The sequence below is a fragment of the Cardiocondyla obscurior genome, linkage group LG12 (genome assembly GCF_019399895.1).
Source record: "Cardiocondyla obscurior isolate alpha-2009 linkage group LG12, Cobs3.1, whole genome shotgun sequence".
Classification (NCBI taxonomy): domain Eukaryota; kingdom Metazoa; phylum Arthropoda; class Insecta; order Hymenoptera; family Formicidae; genus Cardiocondyla; species Cardiocondyla obscurior.
In genome coordinates, this window is record NC_091875.1 from 961032 (window position 1) to 988050 (window position 27019).

The following is a 27019-nucleotide window of genomic DNA, read 5'->3' on the forward strand; positions in this document are numbered from 1 at the left end:
CCCGCGCGCTAATTTTTAAGAGAGTTTAATTACGAAAAAAAAAATCATGCCACTTACCCATCTGCATGAACTTCAGCGGAGTTGACGAATTCTGGCGGTGACTGTAACATAAAAAAACAATATTAATAAAGACATGTCAATTAATGAGATTAATAAAAAAAAAAAAATTTTTTTTAATTTATACTTACTTAAAAGTTGCTCCGCCGATGCAGGATGCCCGTCCCGGGCCTGCTCCTCCTCTCAGTTTGTGTGTCGAGTCATCCTTCCGCGCACAAGTAACTCGCGAACACCCCGACCGTGATTTTAATCGCGAAAATTTACTATGATCACTTACGCGCGTCCCATGTTCGGCACTCGCGTTCAGAATAAAGCCATGCAAAAAAAAATACGACCGAATACTTAACGAAACTCCCGGAACGGCCGACGAACCGGCTGCGGTTCGTATAATTCTTAATCGGCGGTGACGAGACTTGTAGACACGACGGTGGGTGCAGCTGCGTCGATCTGTAACAAAAAAATATATATATAATTTAATAAATGGCAACAATAGAATCAATTATTAGCTAACTCAGGCGCCACACCAATTTTTTACAGATATATATTATATTCATAGAAAATAATCTTTCGTATAATGTAGATTGTATTTGCAAATTAATTTCCTAACTTAGGAACTCGGTGCTTTAAATAGTGCAGGAGAATTCTAAGTAGACTAAGAGTGACGGGTGTGCGTTAGTCTCGCGCAGAAGGTGCAGGATCGAGCGCTCTGGGTCTCGGGGACGCGTCTCGTTTCCACGATTGAACTCGTCGTTTACCGCGGTACAGAAGATAAATATTTTCCGAGTGCGATTTCTTTTTCGTGGCGCGATGATTGAAATAACACTCCCGCGGCCGTGTTTTCCTTCGTTTAGCCGATACGTCGCCATCGCCGCGCGTATTTTTGGAGCGGTGCCGGCGAGCGGGGCTCGAGACTCGCTCTCGGGCGACTCGCATCCGAATCGGCTATCAGCGGCACTGTTATTAATAGCGAAATCGTCGATTCGCGCTAATAAAAGTTCCGCGACGCGTGTATCTTTTTAAATGACGTGCGAATGTTCTTTCGAGAAGCGCGAGAGTAAAAGCGATGCCAAGCTGGTACCGACCGCCACGTGGAGGCTGAGATTGACGCCGAGATGTCGACGTCACTAATCACGCTGCACTCGCGAACGCACAAGACGGAACGTATTTTTCTTTCGCGCAAGCACGTGCTACGAAAATATTGACCGAACATCCGGTGGGTATAGCGACCGATACGCGAGATACAGTCACCGCGTTCAACGGAAGTGCTACTTTGACGACTGTTGTAAAATTTGTGACTCCGATTGCTGTGTACTTATAAGACTCAGCCAAGATTAAGAGCACCGGTCAGATCGGTCATTTCTGTAAACGATTGCAAGTGCGACACTTGCGCAGCTAGAGTTTGCTTCATTGTTTCGATCCGCGGACTGAAAGATTTTATTTTATTTTATTTTACTTTACTTTATTTATTTTTTTTTTTTTTGCAAAACCTTCTCGTCGAAAATTAGTCCTAAAGTGCGAGATGCGTGGAAGCGAAGCTGTCGCGCGAGGCGAATTCGCAGTAAAATATAATCGCTCAAGGTCCGCGGTGGCGTTGCACCCGGCTGGTCAGGGCTGGCGGCAACCGCACTGTTTACATCGCGTATATGCACGCGCCGGCTGCATCGCTCGAGAGCGCTCCGTTCCTCTCTCCTTCCCGCCGCCTCTGGCCCGCGCTTTCTATTCCTCCCGAGCGCACGCATGACCGACCGCATTTACATATATGCGTGTGCAACGCGGTTGCGTCGCGGCCGCCGCTTCTCAGCGGCGACAAGTATAACGCGCGCATTTGCGACACGCGCCTGGGTCGCATTCGACGTACCGAACGGACACGTGCTACGACGATGCAAATAATCGACGATAGGCACGTGTCATGGCGATGTAAATAGTCCAGAGAAGAAATATATTTAACACTGGCTGAAAAATAGAGAGAGAAAGAAAGATAGAGAGACGACTGCGCCACGTGGATAAGCCAACTCACTCTCGGCGAGCCAAAGAGTTGTAACTAAATACTAAATCTTTCGGTGCGGCTCATTAAAGACCTCGGCTTCGATCGTAAATTGAGCGCTTCCGCGACAGCACGTTCGGAGAGAGAATCGTCCGGGTGTCGAATAGATATGGACAGTCGTTACACGTGTAAACCTACACGCGCGAGAGTGCAACTTAATTCAAACGTACTACTATGTTGGCACAGATGAGAGGCACGTGTTGCGACGGCGGAACCAATCTCGAAGCCGAACGGTATTTGATTTACCTCGTCTATTTTAATGACAAATTTTTATAAATCTAATATTTTTCTCAAATATCCTTAGCGTGTTCTTCTCGCTACAGTAAAGAAAAAAAAAAGAAATGAACTACGTCTGACGTTGGCTCATTTCTATGGTAGGTATATAAAAGTAAGTACTTTTCTCAACAGCCCGATTATTTGTGTCGAAATACCATTTACATGTGGGGTTTCACACACGCTCGATCTACGCGTATGCCCGACCTACGTACAACACATCGTCGATGTGCAGGCTCGCGTATCAAGGACTCTTCACGGTTGAGGTGTCTACAGGGCCTAGGTTATTCGCGGGCCCCCGATGTGCAACATTAGATGAAACGTGCGGGAGAAGGCACGGCGTAAGCCGCGCGTGGTAACCTTCCGTTTATCTATATCGCGAATCGCGCGGCCCGTTTTTACCGCGCTAAGTGACGCAACCGCCGACGCTTTTGAAAATCTCGCTAAAGCAGACACGTTGCGGCAATTTGCGCTCCGCGCGCATTGCCTAATACCGCGGTGCGCTAAAACCCCGCGCATTTTACGATCGCAGTTTCGTGATTTATGTCAACGACTCGCGATCGTTATCGCGAGACGCGTGACGTCACGGCCTCCCGGTCCCTGTCAGAGGCGGGACGGGGAGGGAAGGCACGGTTCTCTCGGAATCGCATGGAAAAATCTCACCCGCGCGTTTATCCCCGCGGATCTAATAATTTCAGGTTGGCTTTTACTTTTTACAGTTTACTTTTCAACGCAACGGCCGGCTTGATTTATGAAATAATCGTCCTCGTAATCTTTTTCTTTTTTTTTTTTTTTCTTTTTTTTTTCCCTCTCCTTCCATAATGAAATCACGGCTGGTTGTGCGCAGGTGGTCACGCGGACGTGGAACAAACAACGGGCAAGATTTTTAATTTCATCGTGTTGAGGAAGATTAGTGGTGAGGTCATTATTGCGCCTTGTTTATAAGACGCGCGAACAATGCTCGATTTAGCTGGCTCTCGGCTTCGTTATCGGCTTAATCTTTCTTTCGAGAGACTCACGCCTCGCCTATGTTGTTATTAAAAGAACTTTTGCCAGGAGGATCCCCGACATATTACGCGCGAGCTATTGGCGGTGATTTCACATGCTTGCGCTTGGGACTTGCCGTGGTAAACCTCGATTAACCGGCAATCGTATTCTCCGTGAGCTTAAAACGATATGGAGACGCGTGCCTTTACGACCGGGCAAGCCAGGAAGAAACTGACAGACGGACGTAAGTACAATCAGCCGCGCTAACATCGCCGCGCTCATTCGTATCTCTAAGCTCTCTAAAGGAATATTTCACCGGGCTCCTTTGCCGCGTAAGACAGTCGAGCTATAAAATAATTGACGTGAATGAAAGGACGTGTCTTAATGTCACAGAGAGGTTTGAATGCAAAATAGGAGCTCGGGGTATTATTAATACACCTGCTGTAAGTGGACAGGCGGAAGGACAACCAGATTGGCAGACAGGCGAGCGGACAAAGAGAGCAGATAGACAGTCCCGTATTCAGAATTGTAGTTAAGGGCTGGCAGGTACTGGCGAGCAAAGTAGACAGATGGCCGAACGCTCGAATCGACGACCGTCCCGCCGCGCGGCGGTTTCGAGATTATGGTTCCACGGGAGAGAGAAATAAATATATAGTTACTCCTGGCCGCAACTATAACTTTATGACATTTCTAACGAATAAATATAGCCGACTGAACCATTCCCGCCGTCACGGTGGTTGAGTCAACTATATTTATGGATAGAAATGTCGTAAAGTCATAGTCAGGGCTAAACTTTTCTCCCGTGCGATGCGACAAGGTGTTCGCGCGAGTACTTCATTCGACGAGACGCGGATGCGGGCGGCTATAAGTATAGCAAAGATTACGCACTAGTTTCTAGTTGATAAAGTTCTTTTCGAGTGTTCGGAAGTCTCTGGACTTCGGGATCGTCTATCTAAATTTCTGTAACGCCGAACGCTCGAACGCGGCCGAAACTTTCACGCGCCAAGCGAAACTACGCGAGAGATCGTCTCATTGGTATCAACTAAATATAAACTGGCGCAATTTGTGCATTTCTCGATGCGACGGCGAACAGCACAACTCGCGTTCAAAGGTGGACGGCGCGATGCGCTATTGATGATGCACCGCGAAATTCATCGCGAGCTCTTGGGATTTATTTATAATAAATTTTCGACGTTCAGAATGTTAAAAAAAAATTTTTTTAAGTTAAATTTAATTTTTAATTTAAGGTAAAATTGTTTTTTTTTTTTTTTTCTAATTATAAATTGTTACGTAAAATTTAAAATTCTAAAAAGATTTAAAGTAGAATAGGGCACAATTCTTATCTCCTTTAAATTTGAAACGGGAAATGGTTCTACGATGAATGCAATCCAACTTCCGGTTCTAAACTCCGTTGAGCACGAGGCGGCGAGGAACGCGAGTCGCTACCAAAAGATTTTGCACGCCGAGCCGCCATTAAACCCGTTGCACCGTGTCGAGGTGATTTTTGCGCGGATATTTTTAGTGTTTCGTCCTTCGTCCCGCATCGGGGTTCAAGGCTCTCTCTCTCCTTCTCTCTTTTCCACTCTCGCGTGCTTTCTCTCCCCGTTTTCCTTCTTCGTCGGTGCCATTGCCGTTAATCTTCGCGGCTCGTTTCCGTCTTTCTCCCTCCCTACCGTTGTCCGTCAATTCATTTTCGCGGCCGCAAAGTTCGCATTGAGAGAAAAATTTAGCCTCAATTATAATTTTATATTTTCAACCAGAAATGCAAAAACCGAAATGCAGAAAGGCAAAAATAAATACTTATTCGACAGAAATATCATAAAATTATAGTTTAGGTCAGAGTAACTATCGCGAAAATATCGAGACGAACGATTTCGAATTCGCTGAGGCTCCACAGGGATTTCGAAAAGTCATCCCTTCGGGCGACAACTTCAATTCTCGGTTGGAAAAAGGAGCGCGCGCCACGCCGACCGCTTGTATCTTCTCGATTTAGCATCTTGCGATTACTTCCTGTTAGCAAAATTGAGATTGACGCTGACGTGGATAAGTAGCGGATGCTGCGGCTCGCGGATTCGCTCTCGGTAAGGTACGATCGAGCTCGCGCCGTCTTCCGGGCTTGGCGTTTCGAGGGCCACAACGACTACGCCAACTTCGCGTTTAGAAGTGCATACATACATATAATTAAAATTATCACGTTTATCGTCCGATATATCCGAAAATTATGAACGAGTTCAAAAGGAACTATACTTTTCTCTCAGCTTAAAGGCCTAAGATTGCTCTTTTTTTTTTTCCGTATATTAGAACATCGTGCGTTGACCTACGTTTCCGATTCGCGACGGAGTCGAACGGCTGCGACGATCTTTGCGGGTCCATCGCGCGTTACGCTCGGCCGCGAAAAGTTCTCGTTGCGGGAGGTCAGGCACGATATCTTTTTATAGGGTCGTCTCACCGATTCTCCTCTCTATATTTCTCCCTCTTCTCTTTCTCTTCCCACTGCACTCCCACGCCGCGTCGCCTTTCTGCCCGAGAGCTTTATCGGCCGGTAGCGGTTCAAGATGAGTTTGCGACGCGTATCATGGAAATCCGCGTGATCCCGGCCACCGCCAGCGGCCGTACCCTTCCTTTTCTCTTCCGTATTTACTGCCCGAACTCTCTCGTTTGCTCGTCCCGTATTTTACCGCGCCTGCATTTGCATCTATTTATAGAGCGTTTCTCCCGGCTTTTTCCAGCGCCATTACCATCAAAATTTCATTATTTAGCTCAATTACAAAACCCTCCGCCCGAGAATTCGCCGTAAAAAAAAAAATCTTAATATGTATATAATAAACAGAGCCTTAAGATCTTTAATGCAGGCACGAAGAAGCGCGTTGGAGAGTTACGAAAGCTTGCGAGTACCTTCTCAACGGTAAGGATCGGACATGACGCGATAATTGCAGCTTCGCGGTGAGTGCTTTGTATCGTAGAGAATAAAAAATATCGTGGTTGCTAATGCAAGCTCGCGACCGTAAGAGGTCAAGCATGTAATCACTGACGCAGAAAGAAAGTTATCAAACGACGTTATAATTCTTATTATTATTATTATTTTTTTTTTTCTTTTAACAAGTCGAATTTCTATCTCGAGGAACGTACTTCTCTCGCTTCCGGATCGCGTTTTCAGAGAACGTGCACTCGACGAATGCGAGACTCGCGAGCCTTCACGAGACCACACGTCTCCGCGTGTCCCCGTGGACACACGCACGGCGGCATGCCCGAATAAATATTTAGTATTTGCTCGCCGGAGGGCAAGGCGAGTGCGCGCGGCGGTAATGGATGCGGCGGTCGTGCCCCGCGATGCAGGTGCAAAGCGTTTGGGCAAACTCTATCGGCGGGTCCCCAGGTCCCGACAATGGAATCTGGATAAGAGCGGGCAGCACAAACACGTCCGCTCCGTCCCCTTTCCTAAATAACGGCCGCGTAAATATCACGCGGTAGCGTTACACGGCGACGTTTGATTTCTACGAAGCGTCCGAGTTTGTCAAATTATTTAACTCCGAATTCAACGTCTCTTATATTACCCCTCCACGAGTGCGCGGAGGGAGTTTCTTGCACCCCGAAATTCGTGAGACTTCTAAAAGCGTTTCGATGTATTACAAGACGTTGAAGTTAAAAATGGAATTCGTTAATATTTCCATTGCAAGATATGTGCAATAATATAATAATATTTAAAAAAAAAAAAGAGAAAGAGAAAATAATTAATTTATTTTTTATGATATAAATAATAAAATTTAAAAGTAAAAATACGTAATTATTTTCCGGTAATTTCTAAAGTTTGCCTCACGATCAGAAAAAGTAGTGATGTCGTTGCAATCTAATATTCGCTACTTAGTCATTAGAGCTCGATTCAATTTTACTGGGCAGTTTTTCCACGCGGGGTCTTGACGCGTTCGCGCTTTGTTCCGACATGGAGAACGTCCGCGGGATCGGAGGGAACGGGACGAGAAGAGGCGCAAGGAGGCACTCGGTGGAGTATCCTTGGTGCGAGCATATCCGCGCGGTGCTGAACATATGGTAATGGCATTTTCCTTTAGCGAGCACGGGTCGAAACTATCGGTACGGATTTCGAGGCCGGCGATGATTCGTCGTTACTGGAATCGTACGCCGACGAAGGTCGTCCGATTCCTTCTCTCTCTTCCTCGTCGGACCGTTGTCCCTGACTGGCGAACGATAACGTCAGAAGCCGCGCGGCGTGCATAGAGCAAAGAAGAAAGAGAGAGAGGGCGAGATAGAGAGAAGGAGAGAGAATGCTCGCGAGAGATCCGAGGCGAGAGATAAATGTCGGAGACCTCCAGTGACAGCGGAGGAATCGATTGACGTCGGATGACGTGGCTTCGTTAGCATCGCGATACGCAGCACCGCCGAATAATGGTGACCGCGGTAATCGCGGTATTCTCATTACGAAACGATCGATACGTGTACACGGCACACACGAAGGCTTCGCCACCGTCATTAACCGCGATATAATATTATCTCGCCCGTATTAAAGCACCGCACATCTTGTTTCGCGATACAGGCAATTATTCTTTGTCGCGTTTAACCGTGATTGTTCAGAAAAAAAAAAAAAAAAAATGGAATAAAATAGATGAAAATAAAACCTTCTCATCCGCGAGGGGAGGAAGGGGAAAAAAGAATGGCGATTTCACCTTAATGAAAAAAAGAAATGGAATGACGTAACGTGCAATTGGTCTCGAAATAAATTTCGCTGTTCGCGATCGGGTAACACGCAGAGCAGGAAATTATGTGACGCGATTATATATTTAAATGTTCCACGGACGATTTTAACGTTGAGTAATGGTGAATTAACATCGCGGGGAACGGCTTTCATTACGGATTCAGAATTATACGAGCGATTCGCACGCTTTTGCGAGATTACGATCCACTTTCGCGCGTCAGATCGGCGAGAGGCGATTTCGCTTGTAATTCGAGTCGTTTGTTCGGTTCCCAGAGCGCTCGTTCGCCACGACCCTGAGAATTTACCGTTTTGCACTAGGAAACGGCGCGGAGAACTTTTACGGTAATAGATCTTTTCGCAAGGTCAGCAAGCGTTCGTCCATCTCTCTATTGACCCGACAATGCATCACGGCGGAGCAAGCCTGCGCCAAAGGTTTTCTTTTCATCCCACGTCTACCCGAACTTTTCAATATATTAAACGATCTGATGTACGTTAAACTACCACAGTGAACTGAATGTATATTGAAAAGACATCATCTCCAACAAAAAAGAACCATTTCTCTCGAAAATAGACATTTATATGAAAAATGCGTAATAATATAATAAAATTTGATTAATCTACTTAATATAAAAGAAATTTAATATACGACAAAAAATGAGGCTTGCAACGATCGCAATTTTTTTACATTAAAAATAAAATATTATTTATATAATATATTAATTAGATATACCTATCGCAAAAACAAGTACGAGTTTGACAAAAAGAAAACCATTAATAACTTTTCGGTATTGAGCGGCAAGTTCGTTGCTTTTCCAATGTATATTAGACATGAAAAATGTGTTTTTGCACACGACACAACACACGTGTAAGCTCGTTGACGTACGAAAAACGTGAGAAATGCGAGGAAACGCGCGCGTGCGAGAAACAGAGACACGGACAGAGAGAGAGAGAGACATCGGAGATGGGATTCGCGAATGGTCCGCGCGATTTCTCTTACCGGGGGGGATACTTACATATAGCGCGATCGGGGGCAACGGTTGTTCCAAGGTCTCGGGTTCGAGCTCTCGGGTTCAGCGCGAGGAGCGTTGCCGCGTGCTTCCTCCCGTAAAGCGCAACCTCCGTTCTTAGAATAGTTGGCAGCTCTCCCGAGTGCGCTTGACATCCCGCTCGGCCTTCGCCTCGGTCGCGAAATCGACACGGGTCGGAGGTGTAAAGTGACCGACGAGTGGGCCCCCGAAGTGTTACACATATACACCGAGAGAAACGTATAGTTGCTTTTGGCGACAATTGTAATTTTATATTTCCAACGAGCAAATACAGTTGACTGTCAACCTATTGACGATAGTCAAATTGGTCCAGCTTTAATATTGAAAATTGAAAAACCGAGAGGAATGATATAACACGAAACAGATTATCGCACGTCGACGATGAAAAATTGATACGAGATTAAAAGTTTCACGAGATAAATTGCTCTATCAATTTTCTTTCTTTCCGGCGTGCATACGTCTTCATAGAACTCGCGTTTATCCGCGCGTTATGAAGCCAATTAACGTTCATTACCATTTTATGGCTTACAAAGCTGCTGTAATTATCACGATCGTCGTGCCACGAGCGGCGACAATGTCGTGGGATTTAAAGGAAAAAAGGCGCAAAGAAACGTCGGCTGAGCCAGGCGGATCGGATAGAACGACGGCCGCGTGGCTGTACTCGGCGGAACGTGGAGGTGGACGTGGCGATCGAGGTCAATGGTTGGTCCAAGGCCTCCGGTTCGAACTCAAGTTCGACGCAGCGCCGCGTCGTCGTTTCCTGCCGACGTAGGCAGCCTCCGTTCTTAGAATAGTCGACGACGACGATTCACGAGATCACGGACCCACTCGCAAAAATCCGGGAAATGTCACCGCGATCACGACAACCGGACGCGCCGAATCGCACGGACCTCGTAATAGAGTTTAACCTCGAGTTTAACCATAAACCGGTCATTATTAATTAATTTTCTTTTACTCATTTTTTGGAGTCTAATGCATCAACGTTGAGAGCATTTTTTCTTTTTCTTTTTTTTTTTTAATTATTTTAACAAACTTCAAAAAGCTTTAATTTTTTAAAATACAAAAAAATTTTAGAGCTCCTTTTCTTTTTTACTATTTCTTAAATTGAAGAATAATTAAATTAAAATAAATTACGGAATAAGAAATAAGCTTCAGCTTTCGTTATCCTGCTGCGTTTTGCCAGACACGTACGCGAGTAATTCTCATTCTTGAAACGAGTTACATCTCGGTTGCGCTTTTCTCCGAATGTTTATTACGCTACCGCTCACAAAAATGTATGAATATATGTGACGTACGTGCGGATGATCACGACGCATTGCGCTTGGGTCCACGGGTTCGCTAAGCCCAAATGATTCTGCGGATCGGTCATCCCCGCGGAAATCTTTCTTTACTGCGGGGTTTGCGTTCTCGCGTTGGTGCCGCTTCGTTCCCGCGATATTTCGCGACCTGTCCATACAATCGCAAAAAGCCGAAAGCTCGCGCGAGTCGCATAAATCCGCGCGCGCCGCAAAAACCGGCGGGGATCCGCGCGAGATAAAAAGCTGGGTAGAAAAGAGGGTGGCGGAGGGCAAGAGGAGAGCTTGCAACGCACGAATTACGAGCATCGCGGTGCACGCGTGTCCGACGAAACGACTCGGTGCGTGCAAACATCATAATCCCACAATAAGATCGCGCCTGATTTATCTACCAATAAAAGCTTATTGGAAACATGTGTTTCAGGGTGCCGCTGCCAAAACCGGTCCGACCGATGTGATGCGATGCGGGGAGGGAAAAAGGGAGAGAGAAAGAGAGAGAGGGAGAGAGTCGTGAATCACGCGAGCGGTTTTAAATCAGACACGGTAAAGTCGTTTCGCTCTGACCTGTGAGTAAGACACTGCATACCTATCAGCAGATCGATCCATGCATTTAAAGAAAAAAAAAAGGAAAAAAAAAAATATAAGGGAAAAAAAGCTAATAAATTATGCTTAGTAATTGCGATATGAATTTTGCTGTTCTAACGTTCTATAAATATAAACCCTGAACTTTTTAATTTGAATAAAATTTTAATAATAATACCGGTTATGTTGCTGCGATACGATTACGTTTGACGCCTTTGCGTTAAATTCCACGGAGATAAACAAACGCGAGATGCAATCGCGGTCGCATGATCGAGATGCTGCAGCTGCAGGTCTACGTGCGCGCCTATCACAAAAGTCTTTATAAACCCTTTTGGACTCGCGTCCCGAAGGCGTCGAAGTAGCGATAAATCGATAACGTTATTGCCGATAAGGGTGCAAACGTGTCCGATTCGCAAACGACGTAACTTAGAGCGCTAGGCGGGGTGTAAAGCGCGCGCGTACCGTTTGCGACAAGTTGCGCCGAGCAGTTCGACGATATCGCCGCGAGATTACGATAACGAAATAGCCGTACAGCTACTCGCCGTATTTCGTGTCCCCACGGGGACGTCGTATATCGCTCGTCCGCACACCCGCTACGATTCTTGTTCGCACGGATCGCAGTTTCACCTTGCTCTCGCTTTGCGAAGGTAAACACAAAAAGAAAGAGAAAAAAAAAATAAATAAAACCCTGTACTTGCGTTGAAAAGCTTTTTGCTGTGGTAAATCTAGCGTTAAATTTCCAACACAGCCACGTGCTAATTTAACGTACCGTCATTGTATCACTTAGACCTTACACTTGGATCCTTCTACGTTAAATTAACATTAACCGAGTACACGGAGTACAGTTACGATCGTATCCGCGCGGGCAGAACGTGCGGTCTGCGACGTGAGTTTTGCGTGACGTTCAATCCAGGATCGCTGACCCGCGATCACCCGCGATCAGAAAAGTGTGCGTAAGTTGTGATTTAATTTTCGAGCGCGTCGGCAGCGTTCGTGTCTCGTTCGTTCGCGATTACGTTCGCGATCGTGCGGATATGCAGAAAAAGATAGGAGAAAAGAATTTAAAAAAATATCTAAGTATATGTACACTCACCGTCAGGAATAGCGTTCGTGGTGCTGCGACGGCGGCTAGCGTACGTGACCTTGGCGTGGTGTGCGTCGAATCTCACACGTAGCGCGCGCGTAGATGTGTTGAGGAGCACCGATCACAGAGGACTGAGAGGGAACGCGGCCTCCCACACCTCCCCGCACTCGGCGGCCGAGAGAGGGGGAAGTCACGTACGCCAGCCGCCGTCGCCGCTCGTCGCGGCAAATGCCATATCTGCCTTTCAATGTACTTTGCACAGATTCTACGTGCTCCAAGCGAGTCCAGTTAAGTATCGATGGGAAGAAGATGCGTTAATTAACACGTCCGGCAGATAACATCACTCTCGGCTGCCCGCGTCGATTATGTCGCGAAAGACGCTCGATGCTCGTTAAAACATTAATCAAATGATCACGTCTCTTTACGTCTCTTTATCATCTCTGATACGTGCGATTAACCCCGCTGACCCAGAATTACACGCGAGAGGTAGATAAAAAAAAAAGAAAAAAAAAAGAAGAAGAAAAAAAAAGCTTCGCACTGTTCATCCTGTCAATCCTTACCTCAGACTTCGATTATATCTCGTGCTTGTTAAAAATATAACTGTTCAGACGTGGAAATTTAATGCGTGCATATTATCTAGCGCAAGATATCTAGCCGAAGCCTGTATTTATGAATGTTATTTGAATCTTATCTCAAAAGCGTATCAAATGAGATGGCCAGAGATACGAAAATAATGCGAGATCAAATAATGAAGAGAAAACGGTAATTTTCTTTTTTTTTTGTACAATTATTATAATTGCTATTAAAGTAAGATTAATGCTCGTATAATTGATTTAATCTTTTCGCAGTTCATTCATCATACATAATTTTATGTAACACGAATTAACCTGAAATTTATGCAACGCCAACGAAGAGTTGCAGCTAAAGAGTTGCGTGTTTCTATCTTTGAATTTATATTAATTTCCATTCGCGCTTATTATTATCCTGTATCGTTGCTAAGTGCTTTGATTGTAACCATTTATCACGATTACATCCACGACCTACTTGCTGAACCAGCAATTCCTATTCCGCGACCTACTTATTGGCTGAACCAGTGTGATTTTTATTCCACGACCCACTTATTGGCTGGATCTGTAAGTTTTATTCCGATCCACGGGTAACTCTACTTGCTGGTTAATTCAGCGGGACGCCTAATCTGCGAGACCTCGAATATGTAAGACAGCGTATGGCAAAAAATGTCCAGTAAACTAAACATTTTAAAAGTATTCTCTTCTCGAATTGATCTCCTAGATCTTACGCTATTTTATTTATATATTAGTATTTTATAGAATTCGCTATCATAAAATAAAATAATTTCTTTTTTTTTTCGCCGATTGATGCGCCAGCAGTTAAATTATTAACGACGTTAATTACATTCGTCTACGATCGTTAGAGCTTCCAACTTTCCTCTTCATTTTAAGGTTCCTAAGCCGCTCGTTATTACCCTCCCGAATGTATAGCTATTTACGATCGCGGGCACGGGTAGACTAATTATCAGCATCGCGCTTTGAGCGGCAGGTCCCAAAACCGATTAGGATTTAACGAATCTACGTGAATTTCGCGATCGAGGATCAAACGTTTCGCCGTGTCAACCGCGTCTTGCACGGTACACTTACCACAGCGCGAACATCTTACACGCAAATGTCGTCTTGATGAACCTGCACGGCAAGCTTACGCGTCGTTCATCACGAATGTTAATTAATCGCGCGGTTTGCCCATCGCCAAAGTCACCCTCCGTTTGCGAACTAATCGCGTAATAGTACGAGACGTTTTCGCAGCAAGAACTGACGTGAATTATGTGCGCTGCTCAAGCAATAATAAAATAAGATAATAAGATAGTTCTCTTTACTAGAAGACAAAATTATTCCGCACATTTTAAAGGAAATAATTAATTAAATTATCCGAATATGTATTAATAAAATAATCAGACAGCTCGGAATAATAAAATGTGACTATTTTAATAATCACACTTGTGTCAATTGACTTTTTGCGCATTCACGTGTGAGAAGTCGAAGGAACTCGGTAAAATAAAAATATCAGCTGGACATTATTTAATCCGCGATAAGTAATTAATTACGCGAGGCGAAATTAATTTTTCTGAATGACAGAGTAATCTCTCTTAGCACCCGTTGCACTGTGCGCGATTAACTACAGAAACGCAGTCCCCGAAATTACAACCGGCCGACAGGAGCGGCGAGGATGCCCCGGCGATTCCGACGCGGAGGCGAGGAGGAAGAAAAGAGCCGCGATTGTCCTTGACGGAAGGCAGCGATCTCTTCTGCTTTGCTGCAGGCTGGCGTCCGCCCACCAGACGGTCGGCGGGCCCCACGTTCTCCCTGCGGTCCCTCGAACCTCTTTTCCCTCCTACCCTCCGCGCCCCGCGTGCTCACCCTCTCGCTCTCTCGCTCAACCCTGGCGAGATGAAAGACGCAATGAGACTGGGACTGAGGCGAATGGAACCAGTGGAGGAAAAGGGACGAAGGCAGGGAGCCAGACTCCGGGCCCGTCCGCGTGCGGGCCCTCCACGGACGAGACGAAGAGGGAAGTCGGGCTCCGTTATTATGCTCGCGCGGTGTATTATTCTCTGCGAACAGGCCGAATTCGATCGCGTGACCGAAAAAAAGCGGGAACCCGAAAGCGCGTCCCGCGCGCGCTTTACGTGGAACAATTTGCCTAATGGTACCGCGGCGTTTAACGATCGTCGCGCGACCGACGCGTTTTTCGCAACCACGGTACATCGGATGCCGCTGGACCGTCGCTGGAAAGAGGAAGAAGCGCGCGCGCGGTGCGTGCGTGCGTGCTTGCACGCGGCGAGCGACAGCACGTGTGCCTACAAACCGCGCTTGACGTATTCAGCACGCGAGCCTCTGGTGATATTTTATACATTTTCTCATTATCTCCTCACGCGGGATTGCTCCTAGTGTCACGCGGAAGTTTTCGCGCTGCCGCGTCCTTTCATCTCGCTTTGCTCGAACAACGTTCTCTCGCCTCTAAGTCCACGAGCCGAATTTTTTCGGAAAGTATATTCCCGCGGACTGTTAAAATTAATTTTAAATCGTCTGCTCTTTGATGAATCAAACTGCAATAATGCGTGATATCAATGGCAATATCGTAAAATGTCAAAAAAAAAATTCAAACACGCGCGGATCTTCTAACGAGTTTATTAGTTTCGTGTAACATCAGTTAAATTTTTTTTTCTTTTTTTTCCTAATTTTATAACGTACGCGGGTATGCATTTATGTCGAGTACAAACTCGCCTAATTGCACCACTGTTCGATCATGACTCGTGCTCGAACGCCGCCGGTATACTCAGCCCCCGATACTTGAGAATCTTCGAGCTCTCTCGATCTTAATTATTATTCCGTTTACTCTCTTCTCAATGTAGGCGACGAGGTGAATCCCGACGATCTCCGAACCGGAGTGCAAACCTGACTGCGTCCGTCCCGGGCGATTATCTAGTCACTCGATGAATCATCCTCTTTATGGAGCCGCCGTTCATTCGCGTCGTTGGCGCAGATTATATTTTCCTCCGGCTCTTTATGCGGCAGAAGCGGATTCGCGCGGCGACTTCATCTCGTCTCACCTGCGCGCGCGGTACCGAGATACACGGCTGCCTGTGTCATTAATGCTTATTATGTAGGCTGCAATCGCACCGGGCCGAGCCCGCGGGACGCGGAAGTCGCGGTGCAATTTACATTAACTCGGTGATGATCACCGCGGCGATGCTGCGCGCGAGCTCGCGCCAATCTGCCGATCTCGACGTCGCGGTGGACGGAAATTTCCAATCTTTTGAGAACGTGCCAAATGCACAACGCGAAATCGCCGCCGGCGAATTAACGTCGGTGGCACGCTCGCGGCTCGCAAGTCATCGAGAGACACCGCGCGCCCGGAGAAGCCGATAGATAATTCCCCGGCTGCGGTTGACGTCACCGACGAAGAAATCGACGCGACGGTTGTCCTCTGAATGCCTCGTCTTTGACGCGCGTTACGAAATATGTCAAAATTGCCGGAGTGTCGCGATAGCCCGCGTCAAGAACCGTATCATCGATAATCCACGATTCCCACGTCAGTCCGCGAACCGACGTCAAAACGATGAAATTACAGACGTGCGGGTATTCGCCGATTCTTGAAAACGTCGCGGTCGTCCGATACGGTTTTATCGTTGACAATTCGTGATCCCGACATCGCTGAGAGAAGCTTCGGTATCGATCGCTCGACTGCCCCGTTCAAGTACGACAGAGTCGCCCTTTTCGCCGCGGATATGTCGAAGGTACCGAAAGAAAGAAGTGGTGGCGACTCGACCGTCGAGATTGCGCACAATAATTACCAGGTTATTTAGCATTTGCAATTAAAAGGGTCCGGCCTGAGCCCCGGAGACACAAATAAATACTCCGGGCTTACTTTTTAATTAATTTTAAACTGCCACTTATCCGAACGGAACTTTTTATTTACCGCTCATTTGTCGGGATATTTAATGCCGAAGATTAAATGCTCGGGATGAGGAATGACCCCCGCGCAAAATTCGCGCTAAAGAAAAATTGGACCCGAATTTATTTCGAGGAGGAGAGGTAGGAGGTACACGACTGGAGGGACATTCTCTCTTGGTGGTTACGCTCCGTGTATATTTGACAGGGTCGGTTTTTTCGAGTAATTACACCGTGCCGGGGCATCCGCGGGTTTCGTTCGTTGGTGCGCGGGACGCGGCTAATTTATTTTCGCCGTCGTTGGAAATTAGCGACGACGTACGGGCGCCCGCTCCCCTCCTCCCCCCCTTCTCCCCCTCGAGAACGAGGCTGTTCCGGCGCGTCCGCGAGCGCCGAGAGGAGATTTATCAAAGCGCATCTCTCGCGCACCTCGCGGTATATTTTTAAGATCCGCTTATGCGCCCGTCCGCGTACATGGGGGTCGCGACGAAAATTTGTCGTTGCGCCAAAAACCGAAAGTGAACGTCCCGAGGCCCCCTAAAAATACGCGGGGAGCATCCGCCCCGACCGCCGGCACCATTTCCGTCGACTTTCTCGCGAAGGAGCGCTTCACCTCCGGTGAACGATCGTTTTTGCACGCCGGCGTTAGCGGGAAACGCGAAATGTTCTATTAACAGCAGAAAAGTACGCTGGCCGGCACGACCTTCGCGCACTCGACGTGACTTTCATCGGCGCTCTTCGAAAGCATTATTGCAGACGTTAAAAATGTCAAAATTTTACGGTAAATTGTTCAGTAAATATTTTTTAATCCTGACTTGTGAATAAAAAAAAAAATAAAAATCAAGATATTTTTAACAATTAATTTATGAAAAATTAAAATTCTTCTCATTTATAATACTCTGTATATTATCTGTATTAAAAAAAAAAAATATATGTATATATAACCCGCATAAATTAATAAATAGAATCAAGACCTTCCGCTGGAGGACGGCTAACGACTGTTGGCTTTGAAAGTTCATTGGTCCCTACGGGCATCGTCTTTTCAATCGAATAGCCACTTCTGCTTGAAACTCACCGAGAAACGAAGCCGCGTGGGAGGGAACGTGAGCTCAATCGTTGGCTTCTCTCGCGATGCGTTTTGTGCAGGCTGCATATCGCGCGCGATTTCATAAGCAAATCGCGAAGCATCGAGAGCGCCGGACCAAGTCCGGGTTTCGAATCGAGGATCAGTTCTCACACGGTACACCGTCCCGAGAGAACACCGAGAAAGAAACGAACGCAAGGTGAGCTCGAACGAAGAGCGTCTAATATTAATTAGTTGGCGCAATAGGTCGAATCGTGCGACTGATTGTCGTTCACCGGGCAAGACGCTACTCCACATTAAGGCTGAAATAATATTTCTACCCGGCAGAGGTTCGCGATCTCGATCGAGCGAAGTCTTGCTATGGAAATGTCGGCGTCACTGGCTGCCAAAGTCGTTTTATCCTTGAGCAGCTCGAGTCGATCGCTTCGATATTACGTACCCGGGACTTAGATGCCGTTATAAATAACCAAGTACCTGAAGCAGCACTTCCACGATATTTATCGCTCTCTTCAATAAAAATACTTAAAAATATAAAGGCACAATACGAAGATTAGAGCGATTCTAGATAGATAACCGCGAGAGAGATGATTATCAGTTACGTTTTCTTTAGCCGACGCGATATGATTGAGTAGGGAAATATCGCGGCGATCAATTAAAGTTACTGCTACGTTCAACCTTATTGAATACGCGACTTTACCGTTTTAACCTTGGCGAATATATATTTCGCAACCGGCGAGTTTTCATTTCAAAATTACGGTTGCAAAAGGGGAAACGTTGCAAAACAATGAAGCCTCTTCGTGGTGGCAAAATTTGCCGTGCGAAAAATGCGCGTGCCTCGCGCTCGCATGGCTCGCTGATACAGATCGGTGCTTTCCCCGCAAGATACCGCGATGTAGATTTAGAAATAAGGAAAGGATAAGCGAGAGGAGAGAAATAGGAGGACGCGGCGCTGCGACGCGAGTTCGGACGATGGTACGTCGAGCTGGAGAGCTCGCGCTATATCCGATCGGGAGTGTGGGTGTACGGTGTCGCAACAGTATTGCCTCCATAGTTATGTCTATGCCAGCCCAACTAGTTTCGCGGGGAAAAATTGCGTCTCTTAGTCACAGCTTGCGACACCGGCTCGTGCGGCGTCCTGCATGAGCGAGCCCAAGTCCGGGGCTTTGCGTGTGCGACCCACTTACCCGAAGACTGAAGTAACTCCGATAGGCATATGCACCTATGCGCGTATCCACGTATCCGCGCGCATATAAATATTCACGCACGCAATTTTTTTTTTTTTTTCCTTTTTTTCTTATCTTCAAACGATTACAAGCCGTTAAAACTGAATCTCCGACGATCTCTGCGCGTGGGAGGACGCTAGAAAAATCGCGCGCTCGTTAAGCCGCGAGGCGCTGTGTCTCCTTCAAAATTTTTGACAGAGCACTGGGAGGAAATAAGAAAAATGATTTATAGGTCTCTCGGAATGGTTTCATTTACTAAAACCGTTTTTGGATACCAACCAAGACGCATTATTCATTTGGATGAAAACAAGAGGAATTTCCGCGAACTTTAAAAATCTCTCTTCCTTACCCCTCCTCCACGTTGTCCGTTTTATTTCTCGAGGCTTGCCGTTGTTTACGGCACAGAGAATTGTTTCGGCATTTAACTTAATTTTCTCGTAAACCAGACCAAAATTAATCTTGATGCGGATACGCGTATACTCATTAGCCTCCCTACTTTTAAACTCTATTTCCCGTGAAAAGCTTCTGCGGCAGAACGGGCTCCTAGAAACGCGGAGGAAAACGCCTCACATAATCGTTTAACCGTTCAACGAAAACTGCGCAGTCTTTTTCGCACAGACGCCGAGCGAAATCTATTACTTCACCCATGATCTATCCCACTTTCCCCTATCGCTGCTAAGCTTCAATCTTATCAATTTCTGTTTACCAGTTACTTCACCGTCCATAAATCTTCCTTAATTACATACCCATCGCGCCATCACGAATCACTTTACGCTGATACTCAATAAAAGAAAAGCAGCGCAGCGAGAGAAAGAAGAAGAGGGAGAGAGACGGGAGCAAAAAATCCGCGCGATCCCGCTGCATCTGGTTAAGTGGATGCAGTTTTCCGACGGATCAGCGCGACTCCCGGCGCGGGCGAGATTATTATAAAAGGCAAGTTCATTGTTCCGACCTCTTTCTCCGTCGGTTTCTCGCGCTGCGTTTCTATCGCGCTTTCCTCGGGCAATAAATACGCATTTGCCCCGGCCGGTATCGGGCCGCCCCGCCTCGCGCGGCCGATTTGTTCCCCGTGCTCTTATTGCGCGATTACTAATCGTGCAACAAGAAAGTAATGTAAACACCCCGATAACGTTAATTTATAGTAACCGCGGCCGTTCGCTGCCGATCGAGGATAATTTATGCAACGGCGCATTTATGCGCGCCGCGCGTATGTCGCCATACGCGCGAGAGACCCACAAAGAGAAGTCGACTATCGTCTCGATAAGGCGGCGAATAAAATCGACGAAGACCGCGCCGTACCGCCGTAATAGTTTTCGCGTATGTGTACGCGGGGTGCGATAAATTCCGTGCCGTGCGGAGAAATGGTATGAGGGGGAGAACCTCGCGTACGTTCTGGCTCACGTTCGAAAGCTTTCTGATTCATGACGCTGCAATTCCGAAATGCCGCGCGGGAAAACTTTGCCGCGTGCGCGTTTTCAGGCAGAACTACGAGTCTCTTACGGCCAACGTCGCGGATGAGAATTCTTTAACGGACTTGGGTAACTCTTCCCTCCCTATATCGCCGTTTTATTAATCTCGGTTGTCGGAGACGCGCTTTAATTCAAATTCTAACCGAGAGAAGTTCGAGGTGGTAGTCGGCGGAGAATTATTCTACGACTCGATGATTTTCGTGAAAGAGCGACCAATAACGCGGTAATCGTGTCTAACAGCTGCCGTAAGTAATCGTTGAATTATATTCCCGTCGCCTAATTAGTCTAATCGGTTGTATTTTGTATAATAATCGACTAGCAGCGGAAAATTATACTAACCGAAGGACACCGGGTCTCGGGAGAACTTAGATAAGCGCTCTCTCTTAAATCACTTAATCTACAAACTATCAGCAATTAACGAGTCTCGGGACGACACGGAGGCGCAATTTAGAGTTAAGGTGGCGATACGCGGGAACCGCGCGGAGGGAAAACGGCGCATCGATAGTTTTACGATGCGCGCGGCAGCTTATCATTTCATCGGATCGTAGATGGGGGGGGGGAGGGATCCTCCAGGCTCTCCCTCTCTCTTTCTTTTTCCGACAGTGCCTGCGGCAGAATTACTCCTCTTAAGCCCGTTACACAATGTTAAAGTACAGGCAATAGGGACAGAAAATCGGAATAGAAACCCGTGTGACGCTGCGACGCAATAATTCTTTTGGCAATGAACATTTGTCCGACGTTATTTGCGTTTTCGTAACACGCGCTCGGGAACAAAACCAACTGAAAACTGAAAAGAACAGGAACAGGCAGTGAAGAACAGAGAGGTTCAACGTCGGAGAGTCTACCGCTATTGTCCCTTTCCATTGTGACGCAGGGGGGGCTTCTAGTAAGACGGAAAGTGATTATTCTTACTGCCTGCGCTATTTCTATCGCCTGTACTTTTGCATTGTGTAATAGGCTTTAGATCCACCACGATCCCTTGTCCCGCTCGCGCGCTGCCCGGGCCAGAAAACCATAGGTAACTACGCGACGACGTCTGCCTGCCTGCCTCCTCGAGAACTGGTTTCGAAGCTCGTAAACGCGGCCGCGCCGAAACTCCCTGCCCGCTTGAATTTTATCGGGAGCGCATAAATCTCCGTGGCGATCTACCGTCCGCTTCATTCCCAATCGGAGCACATCCCATCCTCACTAAATCTCGCACATCTCCGCACTTCGGGCGTTTTACTTTTTTCCCTTTTCGACGGTCGCACTCGTGCGGATCGCAGGATCGATTAGAATCGACCGCGCCGAGCGTTATTCCTCGGATTAATTTAACCTCGAAACTTGAGGCCGACGCGAGTAGAAAGTTAACCGTAAAGTTCGCGGTGGACGATAATAATAATGCAGCTGTGTTTTCTTAGATATGATTTATCTTCCTCGCGCGCTCTCGCGCGCGCACGAGTTTATCTAGTAGCTTACTTAATTATACGATTAGAGCGTTAATTATTCGATTCTGTTTATTATTGCCGCATTTTTCTTTTGCTATTTCTAATCTGCCCTTCGATCTCGGGCGGTCCCCTGCAATTAGCGACTTTACAATCTTCCGGCTAATTTCCAGAAATTCTATAAATCAAACGAAATTAGGAAACACCGCCGGTGATATTGATTCTGTAATGGTAACGAGCCGATCTGTTGCATACGTGTCGCAAATGCGATTACGAAAGCTCTCGCGATACCGGAGTAATAATATTTCTCGGAAGGTATCCCACACTTCGGAACACGGTGATAATTACGGCCGTTCGAAAGATTGCGTTGGGTCAGTGAGCGTGGCGGCGTATCTGCTGCGCCGCTGCATCGAGAACGTGGAAACGAGACAATGTACCGCTCCGAGTCGGCCGTATCGCGCCCACGGTTGGAAAAGGACGGCGGCAAAATTATTATTTGTTTATCCTGGAACCGCAGAATCGCGCCGTACACGTAATCTATCTATCACAATCAACCACCGATCAGAACAAACGTTCTGAAACGGTTGCGCCTGCTGTTAACCGAGCTGCATTTCTATCGCGGAGAGATCGTTAGAGTTTGAAAATGGCCGACTGACGTTACGAAAACCCGGAGTTTCATTTCAATTTAATCTCAATCTTTAATTTCCAGTACGATAACGGGCTTCATAAGAGATCTTTCGGAACAATACCAGCCGCGGCTCGTCAAATTTGTCATCTTCGCGACTTAAAGTGAATCTTGATGCTTGTTCGGGCGATCAGTGTTAGCGCGCGTTGTTATTCTCGACGTGTTCGCCAGCTCTCGACGACGGATATTTGGTGCGCCGAACGGATTAACGGGAGAAAGCTCGTTCTGGGAGCGCGAGCTTAAAACGGTACTTACGTATCTCTCGCGCGCACACATTTTGGCACATTTTTGGCACGCGACTCGCTCGCATCTGCCTGCGCTGCGAGAACTCCCGCGGAAAATCGAATATCTCGTTTTGCGGGGACGTATTTAGTCCAAGAGCGTCGTTTCTTCTTTTCGATAAACGCGTCGCTGCCGACGTTCGGTCTCCACGCTTGCAATCTTACTTAAACGGTTCTTTAAAATACATATAACCGAATGCACATTCTACCACCATAATAATTGACAACGAGCTATATTTATCGTAAAAAAATATCAATAATAATAATTAATAATCGAGGTTAAATTATTCTCTCGAAGTAACATAGCCTATCGAATTGAAACAATGATATCCAGCGCAACTACTTCTCGGACTTTCCATCTAGTTTTATTGTGATAAATCTGACTAGTGCAAAATGGTAAGCTATTACCGCGTTACAGAAGGGCCTTTAAACGTTCGTTCCCCGAGACTGTAAATCCACGGCCGGTCCGCACGGTCCGATAAACCTCGCTCCAAAGCGTGCAACCGACTTCGAGCATTGGAAGATGTCCGCGAGTACGCATATACATATATACACACGCACCCTACCTGCCTCATTAGGCGTCAACAATGGCATAACAAATCATGGAGATTACGATCTCGTCTACCCGGCCGCGTTCGGCAAACCAACCGGCCGAGTAATGCGTTTATAATTATTTTAAATCACATTTTTTTTTCCTCCCTTCCCCGGGACCTTCATTCCGCTTCCGCCCTCCGTATTTACCCCCTTACTCCTCGCCCTTCGCCCTTCAATTCAGCGCGATTTCCTCTCCGCTTCTCTTTCCTCCACCCGACCTCACGTGGCCGCGCTTCGAATGTAAGAACGCATTCCCAGCCGTAATTTTATGCGCCGCCAGCGTAGATTCTTAAATGATACGGAGGAGACGGAAAGTAAAGTGCGAAACGCGTGCCCGTAGCACGTTCTAACCGTGCTACTGCGTTTATGTCACAGGCGTAACTATTACGTGGCAGGATTACAGGAGACGCGAAGGGTGCCCGCGAGTTCATTCCTCCTTTTTCCAGCAGAAGAAAGGAAAGAGCGGCGCCGTGATGAATTTAATATATACGCGCGGAGTCCCGAGCGTGAAAAATTAATGGCTGAAGGGGGAGGGTGCCGTCTGAAAATTCGATTATTACGAAAAGCGCCGGTGATCGTTAACGCTCGCAATTAGCGTGCAAAATCACGATACTGGAAAACGACGTCGCCGAGTAAAAAATTAAAAATATTTTCAAAGCGCGAATTGAGGAACAGATAAAAAGAACGCCGATGGAGAAGCGAGCGAGACAAGAAGTAGTTGCTCAGAGAAAACTATTTTCGAGTTCCTTCTCGCCGTCGTACGATAATAAATTCACGCTGCTTTATCATCGGGCCCTCCCTCAATAAAGTATCCTTTATCGCCGCTATCAGATTTAGGAGCGACGGGAAATGACGGCCGCAACGCGACAAGACGACCGGCGATTCTGATCATAAGGGGAATCGCGGACCAATAAATATTCCATAATTTATCGACGGGACCGTGCTTTCGTTCGGCCGCAGTCAAAGCGTTTCGGGTGTCGTCAGCCCGCAGGAAACCTCAAAGAAAACCGCCACCGCCGCGGTCCAGGTAGCTCCGGTTGCGTTCTACGAGACGTCGCCCGTCGGGATTCCAATCGGCGAGTTTTTGCACCACGGTCCTCGGCGAAAACCGGCTGTAATCTCGCGCATATATGGGCCGACGTTTCTAAACCGAACGCGCGCGTCAATCGATCGTACGTGGCACGCGCGATTGATCGCTCCCCCTTCCTTAACCGATCAATTAACACCGGCCAATTAATCCGTGCGGACCGTGCAAATTTTTCTTTCCGCTGTCTGACGCACAACGTCTCCCTGTTCGTAACAAAAAAGAAAAAAAAAAAAGGAAAAAAAAAAAGAGGAAAAACAGCCTCGGATTTATCGCGCGACTTCTTTCCGCCGCATCAGAGCAGCTACTCTTCGATGGATCTCGCGAGAAGCCGTTCTTGTAAGTACGGCACTTCACTCGGGCCGTACGGTCGTGATTATGGGAAAGCTATCGTCCTTCGACTGCATGATAGCGCAGTAACATTTGTTAGAATTCTGAGGATATCAGGCGTCGGGTGACGTTAAAAAAAAAAAGCAAAGCCGGAGCGTAATGAGCTTATGTGGGAAAGATTGCTGAGAAAGCCAACGCTTATAAGTACATTATCGACGGGTTCTCTCTCGTTTCTTCTCCCTCCCCGCCCCCTATCTGTCTAAGCCCGAGGGCGACGCTGAGGTGTGCGGCAACGTGCGAGGAGCGGTAAATTTCTAATTCAACGTAAGGGAACATGTGAACTGACGTAAGCCTTCTAATAGTTTCATTACGTACGCATGATAAGGTCGCATTAGCCGTCAGCTCGCGCAAGGCATGGGAAGAGCGAGCGCAATACTCAGCGGCGCTCGAAGAGCACCAGCTGACGTTCAATCTCGTACGACGTAAAAGAAAAAAAGAATACTCACTGGACGATGTGCAGCAGCGGAGGAGATTTACAGCGTTGATGATATCTGTAACAAACAAATAAAAAACATAAATTGTAGAGAGATCGAACTGATGTGTATAGTAAAAAAAAAAAATACAAATAAGCTTTTCAATTAAATAATTTAAACTAAAGTTATCTTTTTATCTAAATAAGATTTCAATTTATTGATCTAACCATGGAAAGACAATGCTCACTGGAACTAGATCACGATGACGACCGATAGTATTATACGTTAAATCAACCGCAAAGATATTCGGCGCGCACGGAGCTTCTCTGTACCTGCGTACAGAGCATGATAATCTCTGCTTGTATGATGTGGGACGAACAAAACGCGGGCGACGAGTGGCGTGTGTTTATACATACTCGTCGAACGTTGTGTTTTTGGCAGTGGTATTTGAACGTGGATTTTAACTAATGTACGCACGTCGGCATCGATGTATAGACTATAATTGGAAACGTTGCGCGACGAACGATTTTCTACGCCGAAAAAGCGTTCAAAGACGGAGCATGAGAGCGTAGCAGACGGGAGCACGGTGTCTAGCAACGCGGTCCAGCTTCCGGAATCTGATCCGGGACCCCGAGCATGGCGTAAGTATCACGAGCGAAAGCTATTACTCGGCTGGCTTATCTCGCGGGCTCTTACTCGGGTCACGTTCGCTGTGCCGCGACGAAAAGTGCTTCCTACCGAAAAGTATCCCGCAACAAAATGGAGCGGTTATCCGCTTCGAGGAGGGAGAGGAAAAAGAGGTCCGGGATGGCCGGTTCCCTAGTCTCTTGAACACGTGCCGTCGTTTCACGCAAACAAATGGGCTCGTGACGTGTCGAGCAATTTTTCAGGGGGCCGCTAGACCGGGGCGCGAAGACGAGGAGCCTATTTGATGTCTTGCTTAGATTCAGAATTCGTGCGTATATCGAGCGACGTAGCCGCATTCGAGGTAGACACGCGGTCGCTTGTGGGCGGATGAAAGAGCGCGTTTTCTGCACGAGACTTTTTGCTCGCTTCAACTCTAAGAGTGCGTTTACATCGTCCAGTAGGCCGTTTCTTAATACAATTAGCTCTTCATTAGCCCGTAGTTCGTCGATTAAATGGACAGTTTTTGTATTCTAAACGGTTACCGTTTTTCTTATATTTTTTTAACGTTAAAAAATATTGTATATATATATATATTTTTTTTTTTCGACAAATTTCGATTGGAAACACACGATCGAGTAGTTCACTCGATATCATTATCATTATCGGAGGGTGAGTTTCAATCGTACGCCCACTTATTTCAAGGCTTCGGGTCTAACAATAAGACTTAATCGGTCGCCGCTTATCTCGCAGACGTAAGAATATTCTACTTAAGAGGACTCGAGTAACATCGTTCACGGACGTTCACTTTTTTACTTCTCGCGGTCCGCGCCGAGTTGCAGCGCGATATTTTGATCCGTCCCGGTATCAGCGTAATAACGCGCGTGGTGATATCGCAATGATATCGCTTTCGTCGGTGCCCGAGTCGGCTGTATTTCGAGGTACCCGGTAGCTGAAGCCGCAAGGGATACTTCACTTCGCACCGGTGTGGCCTCGTCGATCGTCACGTGTGGAAAATGCTGTGCAAGACTCCGATAACGCTTCTTAGGAAGCGACATCGTCGAGAAGCACCACAGTTCGCTATCTCGCGATAACGACGCATCACGAAAAAGGAATGGCCGGTTGCGTTAAATTTTGCAACTGGATTTTCATAAAACTCCGATCTGTCGAAAGATATCGAATTACTGCGCGGGAAAATAATTTTAATCC

The 27019-nt window shown here is 46.9% G+C and overlaps 1 long non-coding RNA gene across 1 annotated transcript in view; it reads right to left on the reverse strand.

Annotated features, from left to right (window-relative positions):
- Positions 1-112: 112 nt before the first annotated feature.
- Positions 113-27019, reverse strand: part of LOC139107069 (uncharacterized) — a 40449-nt gene continuing 13542 nt past the window's right edge. Inside the window, exons 2-3 of the long non-coding RNA XR_011546461.1 lie at positions 25220-25264; positions 113-504 (exon numbers count right to left, since the gene is read on the reverse strand). This is a non-coding gene — a long non-coding RNA (uncharacterized lncRNA). The remainder of the gene's footprint in view (positions 505-25219; positions 25265-27019) is intronic.